Below are 10000 nucleotides of genomic sequence, written 5' to 3'. Positions count from 1 at the left end.
ATCTACATTCTACCTCCACCTTCACTCCACCTTTTCCTGCTACACTTGCACCCAAGTATCTAAAACTATCCACTTCCTCCAGTCGCTCTCCCTTAATGTTCACTTCCAGTCTACTGCCACTTTCACCCCTTGTACATCTCATCACCTTACTTTTACCCACATTTATCTTTAGCTTTCTTCTATCACATACTCTCCCAAACTCTGCCACCAGCTTCCTCAATCCCTCCTCTGACTCTGCCACAAGCGCAGTGTCGTCCGCAAACAACAGCTGGCTCACCTCCCACTTTTCTCCATTTTCTTTAACCATCTCCAATCCCTGACTCACTACCCTAGCATTCACCTCTCGCACCACCCCATCCATGTATAAGTTGAACAGCCAGGGCGACATAACGCATCCTTGACGAAGTCCCACCTTTACTTCAAACCACTCACTCTCTCCATTTCTAATCCTGACACAAGCTCTACTACTCTCATAAAAACTCTTGATAGCTCCCAAAAGCTTTCCTCCTACTCCATAAATCTGCATAACCTCCCACAGTGCCTTTCTGTCTACCCTATCATAAGCCTTTTCCAGATCCATAAAAGCCCAAAAAACATCCTTCCCCTTTCCTATAGCTTTCTCACATATCTGTCTTACCACAAAGATCTGATCTACACAACCTCTACCTGTCCTAAAACCACACTGTTCCTCACCAATTACTCCTTCTGCTCCTCTCCTAATCCCCTCAATCAAGATCCTCCCATAAGCCTTCCCTACTACACTTAACAGGCCAATCCCTCTGAAACTACTACATTCACACTTGTCCCCTTTTCCCTTGTAAAGAGGAACTATACAGGCACTTCTCCAGTCCTCCGGCACTCTACCCTCTCTCCAGCAAACATTAAAAAACCTCACCAACCAGTCCACCATCACTGAACCTCCCCCTCTCAGTGGCATCCATCCAGACCAGGTGCCCCACCCGCCCTCATCATCTTTACAACTGCCCCCACCTCATCCTTCCCCATTTCTCCTCCATTCTCCTCACTCATCACTCTCACCTTCCTCGCACTTCCCACTGCAGCCATCCTTCCCTCCCTATCCTCCCTCACATCCAGCAACTCCCTAAAACACTCCGCCCATCCTCCCCTCACTGCCATCTCTTCCATTATCATCTCTCCATCTGCACCTTCCACCCCTTCCTCCCCACTCGACTCGCCTCCTCTCCCTCTCTCAATTTCTTTCCAAAACATCCCCTTACCACTTTCAAAATCTTCTGTCATTCTCCCACCCCACCTCACATCTGCTCTCCTCTTCGCCTCCTCTACCTTTTGCTTTACTTCTCTTTTCTTTTCTTTGTACGTCTCATATGACTCCCCCGTCCTCTTTTGTAACCAATCTGTGAATGCTCGCTTCTTCTCTTCTACAACCTTCTTTGTTTCCTCATCCCACCATTCACTACCCTTTCTTCTATTTCCCCCTGTCCTTCTTGTTCCACACACCATCCTTGCACACTTTAAGACTCCCTCCTTGAACCATCCCCATTCCTCCTCCACACCCATCTCTGCTCCATCCTTTACTCCCTCCCACTCCTCCTTCAGCTTCTTTTCGTACTCCTTCTCCTTTTCCTTTTCATTCAAGGAGTTCACTCTAAGAACCTCCCTACCTTTTGTCCCTTTCCTCTTTCTCCATCTATCCTCCACTCTCAGCTTACCTTACACCAAAAAATGATCTGATATTCCCCCACCCTCTCCCCTTAGCACATGTACATCCTTAACTCTTCCTATCATAATCCTATTTACCACTACATAATCCACTAGCGCTCTATCTACCACCCTTCCCTCCACCACCCTCTCCCATGTGTACTTATGCTTGACTTTCTTCCGAAACACTGTATTTGCTATCATCAACTCTCTTTCTAGACACATTTCCACCATCAACTCTCCACTACGATTCTTTCCTGGAACTCCACATTTCCCAACCACTCCATCGATTGGACCATTTCCCACCCTAGCATTAAGGTCTCCCAGTACTATTACATTGACATTTCTTCCTAAACCCTCTATGCACTCATTTAAATCTATCCAAAAGGCCTCCCTTTCTTCCACGCTCTTCTCACTGCCAGGCCCATATGCACTTACAAAGACCCACATCTCCTTTCCCAGTGACACATTATCTTTTCGTACTTGCAATTCGTTTCCCACTAAATAAAACATTGATGGCATTTTCGTGATTTTGCCCATTTTCAATACTTTGCATTTTTTTTTATTGATATTAATTTTCCATGTTTGTTTCTAGTCATTTATTGTTTTTAGACCTTTTTTTTTATAACAACTTGTAGTCTTCTTCATCCTCTATTCTCTTCATGACCTCTGCATCATCAGAAAATAGGCTAGTGTAGTTTGTCGCTCCTTCGATTGGGTCATTTACCTAAGAAGTTAACTTTACGGGTGCCTTTACTGACACCTGTGGCACTCCGCTACTGACAACTTATCGTTTACTAATGTTCTCATGCATCGACCTCTCAAGAAATCTCTCATTCATTCCAATCCGCCCGACAAGTTTCAAATTCCCCATTAGTCGTTTGTGAAGTTCCTTGTAAAGGCTTTTTTCCAAAGCCTTAGAAACACACACAAATTACCCAAACTTCTGTATCTTGTAGCACATCAACAGCTTTTGAATAGAAGCTAACAGAGTCGATACACATAACATATGATGTCTAATACCGAATCGATTGATTGTCAAGTTGATCATATTTTACGGTCTTTGGACACAATTTACCCATCGTGTTAGGCAGACACTGGCCTGTAATTTAGAGGTTTCCTACTATTTCCTTCTTTATAAATTGGTACCACATTAGCCTTCTTCCAGTACCGATTCCCTATTGCTACTTCTAATGAACAGCTATCTTTTTGTCTAGTTTGTGACCTCGTCGATTCCCTATTGCTACTTCTAATGAACAGCTGTTCTTTGTACCCAGTTTGAGACCTCGTCGATGCCCTATTGCTACTTATAATGAACAGTTGTTATTTGTATCCAGTTTGAGACCTCGTCGATGCCCTATTGCTACTTATAATGAACAGCTGTTCTTTGTATCCAGTTTGAGACCTCGTCGATGCCCTATTGCTACTTCTAATGAACAGCTGTTCTTTGTATCCAGTTTGAGACCTCGTCGATGCCCTATTGCTACTTCTAATGAACAGCTGTTCTTTGTATCCAGTTTGAGACCTCGTCGATGCCCTATTGCTACTTATAATGAACAGTTGTTATTTGTATCCAGTTTGAGACCTCGTCGATGCCCTATTGCTACTTCTAATGAACAGCTGTTCTTTGTATCCAGTTTGAGACCTCGTCGATGCCCTATTGCTACTTCTAATGAACAGCTGTTCTTTGTATCCAGTTTGAGACCTCGTCGATGCCCTATTGCTACTTCTAATGAACAGCTGTTCTTTGTATCCAGTTTGAGACCTCGTCGATGCCCTATTGCTACTTCTAATGAACAGCTGTTCTTTGTATCCAGTTTGAGACCTCGTCAAACACTGGGGATTTTCCTCACGTCTAATGTCCTCATTAGTTGATATATTTCCTTCCATTCCATATTCATATATTTTCCTTCCATTCCACATTTATATACTTCAATCCAATATGCCAATTCTCATTCTTGTCATCCATGGCCACTTTCCTTTGTGGAAACTGGTTGGAAATGTTTGCTCATTATTTCAGATTCAGCTCATGCATTTTCATAGACCTCACCTCCCATTGCTTAGAAATTCCTTCACCATCTCTCAGTTTGCCGTTAACAGTTCACCTATAAACAGTTTAGCTTTGCTCTTACATTCATCGATAACATCCTTTTCAAATCTTCTTTCTTCTTCTTTACAAATTCATGTGTACTCGTTTCTACTTTTTTTTTCTTTTTTTCATTTGTTATATTGTTTCTTGATCATTTTTATGACCGTTGCGCAGAGGATTCGAACCTACTGAGCAACGGTCATAAAAATTATCTGATTGATGTTGCTGTTCACTAGCGAATTACTCATATATATTTCTTCTTATCTTTCTTTTTTACCACATTTTTTTCTTGCTGAGTCGGCCCTTTTACGATGTTTTCCCACAATCTCTTGTCACATATTTTTCACACAACCGAGTTGTAGAAGTTTAGAAACATTTCCTTCTTTCCTTTTCTTGTTTTCGTGAACTCGTTCCAATATATTTCCAAAAATGTTCTCGAGCCTGTGAAACGTGTTTTCTCAAGATTGTATCAACCTTGTCTGTATAATTCGCTTCTCGGTTTTATTTCACTTCCTGTCAACTGAAATTTGGACTCCGAATAATTGTTTTTTTTATAATTTTAGGTAATCAATTTGAACAAATAACTGAAAAAGTAAGCAATCAATAGCATCGGGTTCTTGAGTAAGTAGTGAATTCAATCTTGCCGACGTGTCGTCTCATCTAAATCTTGTGATATCTCTGATATTTTGGATAACTATGTTACCTACCGTAACATTATCAGAGTATTATCCCAAGAATGTTCATTTCCGCCCGATCTCCACCTCTCAATTCACTGTTCTACAAATAGTCACCCACCAGGATTATCATGTTATTATTATATTTTTTTAGGTAAAATATTACTTCTTACAACTGTTCTTGATATTCAGACTTATCCTGTGCTCGCTTTGTTCCCCCTGGTTATAAGTTTCAGAATTATTGTTACAGTTTTATCCTTTCTAAACATCACGTCATCCACCATTATGTCATTCCTCATAACCATCATCATATCACCTTCCATTTATCTTTTCTGTTTGTCCGCGTTCGTGTTTATGTTTACCTAGACGTGTGTGTGTGTGTGTGTGTGTGTGTGTGTGTGTGTGTGTGTGTGTGTGTGTGTGTGTGTGTGTGTGTGTGTGTGTGTGTGTGTGTGTGTGTGTGTGTGTGTGTGTGTGTGTGTGTGTGTGTGTGTGTGTGTGTGTGTACGTGCGTGTGTGTGTGTGCGTGTGCCTTTGTGTGCATTTATACCGACTGAAACTTCAATCCAGATAAGACTTATATACATCCATTTATGAGTAAACGAATGATTTCCTTTAGGGAAGAAGAAAAACACATAATCCCATTCAAACCTAATTCTTGGAGTAGTACTACGTTCAGTGCAGTGGAATCAATAGGAAATATCAATACCAGGATGAGACTACGGTACACCACGCATGCGCACCCACACACACACACACCAGTTTGCGGGCCTAAGAGGTGCTCATGCCTACTCAAACCCCCTCCCGGTTCCTTGGTCGTCTCACCTACCGACTTACCTTGATTCTCAGGTGAGATGCGTGGACAACAGAACCCACTACTGTAGCCCACTGTTGTTGGGGGAGTGGGGAGGGGAATTCGGTGACGGAGTCCCTCCATCATAACTACTGGTACCCGGGTGGACGGCAGCGAGAAGCTCGCTGGAGAATTAGCTTTCAGTCTACGACGACTGCATCTGTCTGTTACACTGTAGACGGATACAAATTGAATGTGAACTCTAAACAACAATATATGTATACATATATATATATATATATATATACATATGTATGTGTGTTATCTCCGTTGCTAACATCACTTTCAGTTCCCTTCTCTCCTTAATGACTGGTTTGATTCTGCTAACTATTCCTTCTATAAAATTATAGTTCTTCAGTCAATTTCAACTTTCTTCGCTTTCTTTTCATCATTGTAGTATTGTAAGGCACTCATCTGTAGGCCCCATGCCTCTTTCGTAGTGTATGTTTTTAGTCAAGTTCCATTACCCAGTAAACGAAGGGGAATTAAATTGAACTTAAACTTTTCTACATTTTCTTCACGAATTCTGGTAAAACGTATGGTCTTAGGTATACCAGAGGATTCCCACCCGGGATTCTTTTACAACCACCAAGCCAAGTCTGCTTCGACGTCACTATTTAATTTATCCAATAACTTTGAACGTTACAATTAAGTGCTACCCTTTATGGGCGTGACTTTACCTCCGAGCACCAATAATTTCTCTCCTCCTCCACCCTTTTCTCCAATCAGAAAGGCTGTTATACTGTCTTAAGCAATACTGCTTACGCAAGCAATTTTGTCACGAAGCGAAGTGGCTTAGCGTTAACATTTCGCAACATCAGCACCTCTATCGATACCCTACCTTGTTTTTACAAACATTGGACAGTGAGCGAAAAAATGTAACTCTGCAACTCCTTAGCGGCCATTATTTCAAAACATCTAAGTCGCCACCTACCCCTCTATCTACCTACTTGTCTACCTCAATCTATCAGCCTCTTACAGTGTGTGTTTGTGTGTGTGTGTGTGTCTGTGTGTGTGTGTGCGTGTGTGTGTGTATGTGTGTGTGTGTGTGTGTGTGTGTGTGTGTGTGTGTGTGTGTGTGTGTGTGTGTGTGTGTGTGTGTGTGTGTGTGTGTGTGTGTGTGTGTGTGTGTGTGTGTGTGTGTGTGTGTGTGTGTGTGTGTGTGTGTGTTGTGCATCATTACGAGACGGGAGCTTTGGATGAGTTATGAAAATAGAGTAAGTTCATATGACACTCGTAAGCAGAACGGAGCTCCAAAACTTCGTCTGATAACGATAAGACAGAATTATTTTCTTTTTGAATAATCAAACACATGGTTGTATTCTCTATAATTAAAATTATCATTAACGCTAACACAATAGATAACTTTGTCAGAATAGACCATCGATTAGTCTACTTAACCAGACAGCCGTGAGTTATCCAGGCTTTGCTCTCGGATAACGTGAACCTAGACAACCATGTTCAGGATATAAACAAGAAAACACAAGTAATAGAACACGAATATGTGAATGTGCAGCATGTGAACAAAAGGCAGTATACAGTAGATATTTAACAAGACCACCCCCACCCCTTTGTTGAATATTTACTGTATACTGCCTACAAGCCAGCTAGCAACTCTCCCAGGCAAAAGGTATATTCCAACACTCAGACGACAGCTGGGTCACGACTTCGCCTCGTCAGCCAATGGGAAACCGCAGCGTGTCGTGACGTCACCGAGAGTTGGTGGTCGTGGTCAAGGGAACGAGCGAACACGTCTGAGTATGCGCGACGTATGCGAAACGATAAATAGGGAATTTTTCGAGTATAGTACATACGTAACACGCCTCTACCAAAGAGAGAATTTTCACCTCTCAGGTAAAATTTTAGATACAAGCGAGCTATTTAGTAATGCACCCACAAATGTTTCACCCAGGGCAACATTAGAGACTACAGTAACCAAGTCTTCAGACGACTCAGCAGCAGGTGAATTTGGTAGAGATTAGACTAAATCAAATTCTAACGATACAGATACAGGTGGGTTATCTAATAATGTACCCATGTACCTATGGCAAACTCGAAGTCTGCAGAAGCCCTCAGACGGCCCAGTAACCAGTGAATTCGATAAAGATTTGACTAAATCGAATTCTTCTAAACGACACAGATGTAGGTGGGTCATCTAAAGCCGGGTCCACACTTGTTGCATTTCCACTTATCGTATCATCTTTGCGTACCACCTAGTGATACGATACGGTGCAACAGGGTATTATATCACTAGGTGGTACGCAAAGATGATACGATACGTGGAAGTGCAACAAGTGTGGACCCGGGTTAATAATAAACCCGCAAATATTTCGCCTAAGGAGACCTCAAAGTCTATAGGAGTTAAGTCCTCAGACGGCACAACAATAGGCGAATTCGACGACGAATTTGGGTAGCACACGATTCTTCTCCTCCTTCTCCTCGGAATTTTCCCAAAGTCATCTCATTGATCGAGTGACAGCGCCCGTGGGAAAAGTGTCAGCGTAGTCAGGGGCCTGGGCTGTCTCCTGACACACACAAACTTCAGATTTTTTTTTTTCTGACACTAAGTCATTTCCCAGGAAGAAAGTTAGACCCTTTTCTAGGAGGTTTTGGACTTGCACCAATCCCTTGAAACGATACAAGTAGCACAGTCAAAATTCGGGTTCCACCCTTTTTTTTTCTCTTTATTTTTTAATTTATTACGCAATAGCGTCATACAGTGGGGGGAGGTTTTCATAATGAACGTAGGAAGGCAACTGGGATACACATGCTTACATACGTACACATACACTTATGCATACACACTTACATACATATAATACACGAGTTGCAGGTAACATAACATAGGACACTGGGTATTGGGGTTCCACCCTTAATGAAAACGTAGTCTGAGCTACTAGAACAAACATGGTTTGGTCTAACCCACAAAGAAATGGAATCACCGGTGTTTCGTAGAATCCCCAAAGGAAGATGGGAAGGTCCTACCTTCACGAGGCCATCAAAAATGAAAGGAGAGTATGAAGAATCAGGGGCGGCACCATTTGCCGCTACCTTTGCATTTCCTCCGTAAGCTGTAGATTCCGATTCTTTAACATTCTCCTACACACAACCTTCTGAAAGAACAAAAGCTTTAGAAGGGGAAAATTACAGGAATTCCCATTAGATTTAGGAGATTTGTTAAACGAAAGTACCAAAGAAGGGTCACTAACTAGGGTTGCACTTTTCAACAGTGTGGTCACAACGGTTACAGTACGTACAAAGTAAGGGGACGCGTGGGTGTGTATGATTTTTTTTTTTTTTTTTTTTTTTTTTTTTTTTTTTTTTTTTTTTTTTTTTTTTTTTTTTTTTTTTTTTTTTTTTTTTTTTTAATATATCACCATGGAGCTCGGGGTGGTGGGGTGGGTACTTGAAGGAATGAGTTTCGAATTAGTCTTGGACTATGGATAGGGATGGCAGTTGCTAAGAGAAATGGAACTCTAGCAAAAGCCTTATGATCTCTTGTAGTCCCTTCCATCTTTACGTTTTTCTGCTCTTACACAGAGGGAGTTAACCTCCTTCAAACTGGATTAAGATAAGCATGGTTACTATCAAATATACTCCTTTGGGAGCTTTGCGACCGCAGTCAGGTTAACTAACTGTATTGCATTCCAGTCAATCAGCCGACAAGAGCTCTTTGTATATTTTTTCTTAATCTCCTTCTGCAATAACTTCTTTGTTTACTTGCATCTATCTGCCCATCCCCGACACTCCAAAAAAACCGATATCTCTTCTTTGTATCCCAACATATCCGAAAACACTTACACCTGATAGATCAACAACACACGATCACGTTGGCATAAAAACGTGCACATGATTGTACACACTCACACAGACGCACACACGCACATACACACAGACTCGCGCGCATGCGGACAGGTCACAAACAAACAAACAAACAATCAAATTAGAGGGGTATAAGAGCCTTCTGCACGAAGGGTAAATATGAACTGGTTTTCATTTGCATTAGGTTGACCGTAGGGAGGAACATTGTTGACAGAATGCTCAAGACCCAAATGAAAACAGGCAGAAGCAGTGCGGAGTCCATCCATAGAGAACCATTGTGGGCCACACGAATTTCGTGGTTCCATGGACGTTCAGCCGAAGGAAATCTTGAAGAAATTAAAGTGAACAGCACTGGAAGTAAATACATAAAACATTATTATAGTTTCACTTCACAAATTCATCAAAAGAAAAGGAATACATAGAGAAAGTATAGTGCGCAAAAGTAGCAGCCGAAGGAAATCAGAAATTAAAGCGAACAACACTGGAAGTGAATATATAAAACATTATTATAGTTTCACTTCACAAATGCATCAAAAGAAAGGAATACATAGAGAAAGCATAATGTGCAAAAGCAGCAGCTGAAAATGAGAATTATAAGAAATTTCCTCAAAGAAAGTGTTGGAAGACAAAAGAAAACGCACATTAGAAAGCCCCAGATAAAGAAGAATATTCAAAGGTCGCACTACGTACGGAAAAATAAGATCAAATGAAAATTTACAAATGAACGGGTGAAAAAACAATAATGACTACTGTAGTTTATCGAAAATAGATGTGGCCAAAATAAACTGCTAACTGAGATAGTAATGTCAGAATCATGGATGAATTAGAAATAAAGCATGACAATTAATATGAACAACACAAAAAGATAAAGAAGACAGAAGC

The 10000-nt window shown here is 41.3% G+C and overlaps 1 protein-coding gene across 1 annotated transcript in view; it reads left to right on the top strand.

The window, feature by feature from the left end:
* Nucleotides 1-10000, top strand: part of mtt (mangetout) — a 265641-nt gene that overhangs the window by 82773 nt on the left and 172868 nt on the right. The window lies entirely within an intron of this gene.

The sequence above is a fragment of the Oratosquilla oratoria genome, unplaced genomic scaffold (assembly GCF_046742065.1).
Source record: "Oratosquilla oratoria isolate Oo_2021 unplaced genomic scaffold, ASM4674206v1 SCAFFOLD60, whole genome shotgun sequence".
NCBI classification, from domain to species: domain Eukaryota; kingdom Metazoa; phylum Arthropoda; class Malacostraca; order Stomatopoda; family Squillidae; genus Oratosquilla; species Oratosquilla oratoria.
Note: the sequence above shows the minus strand (reverse complement) of the source record. Positions and strands in the feature narration are given on the sequence as shown.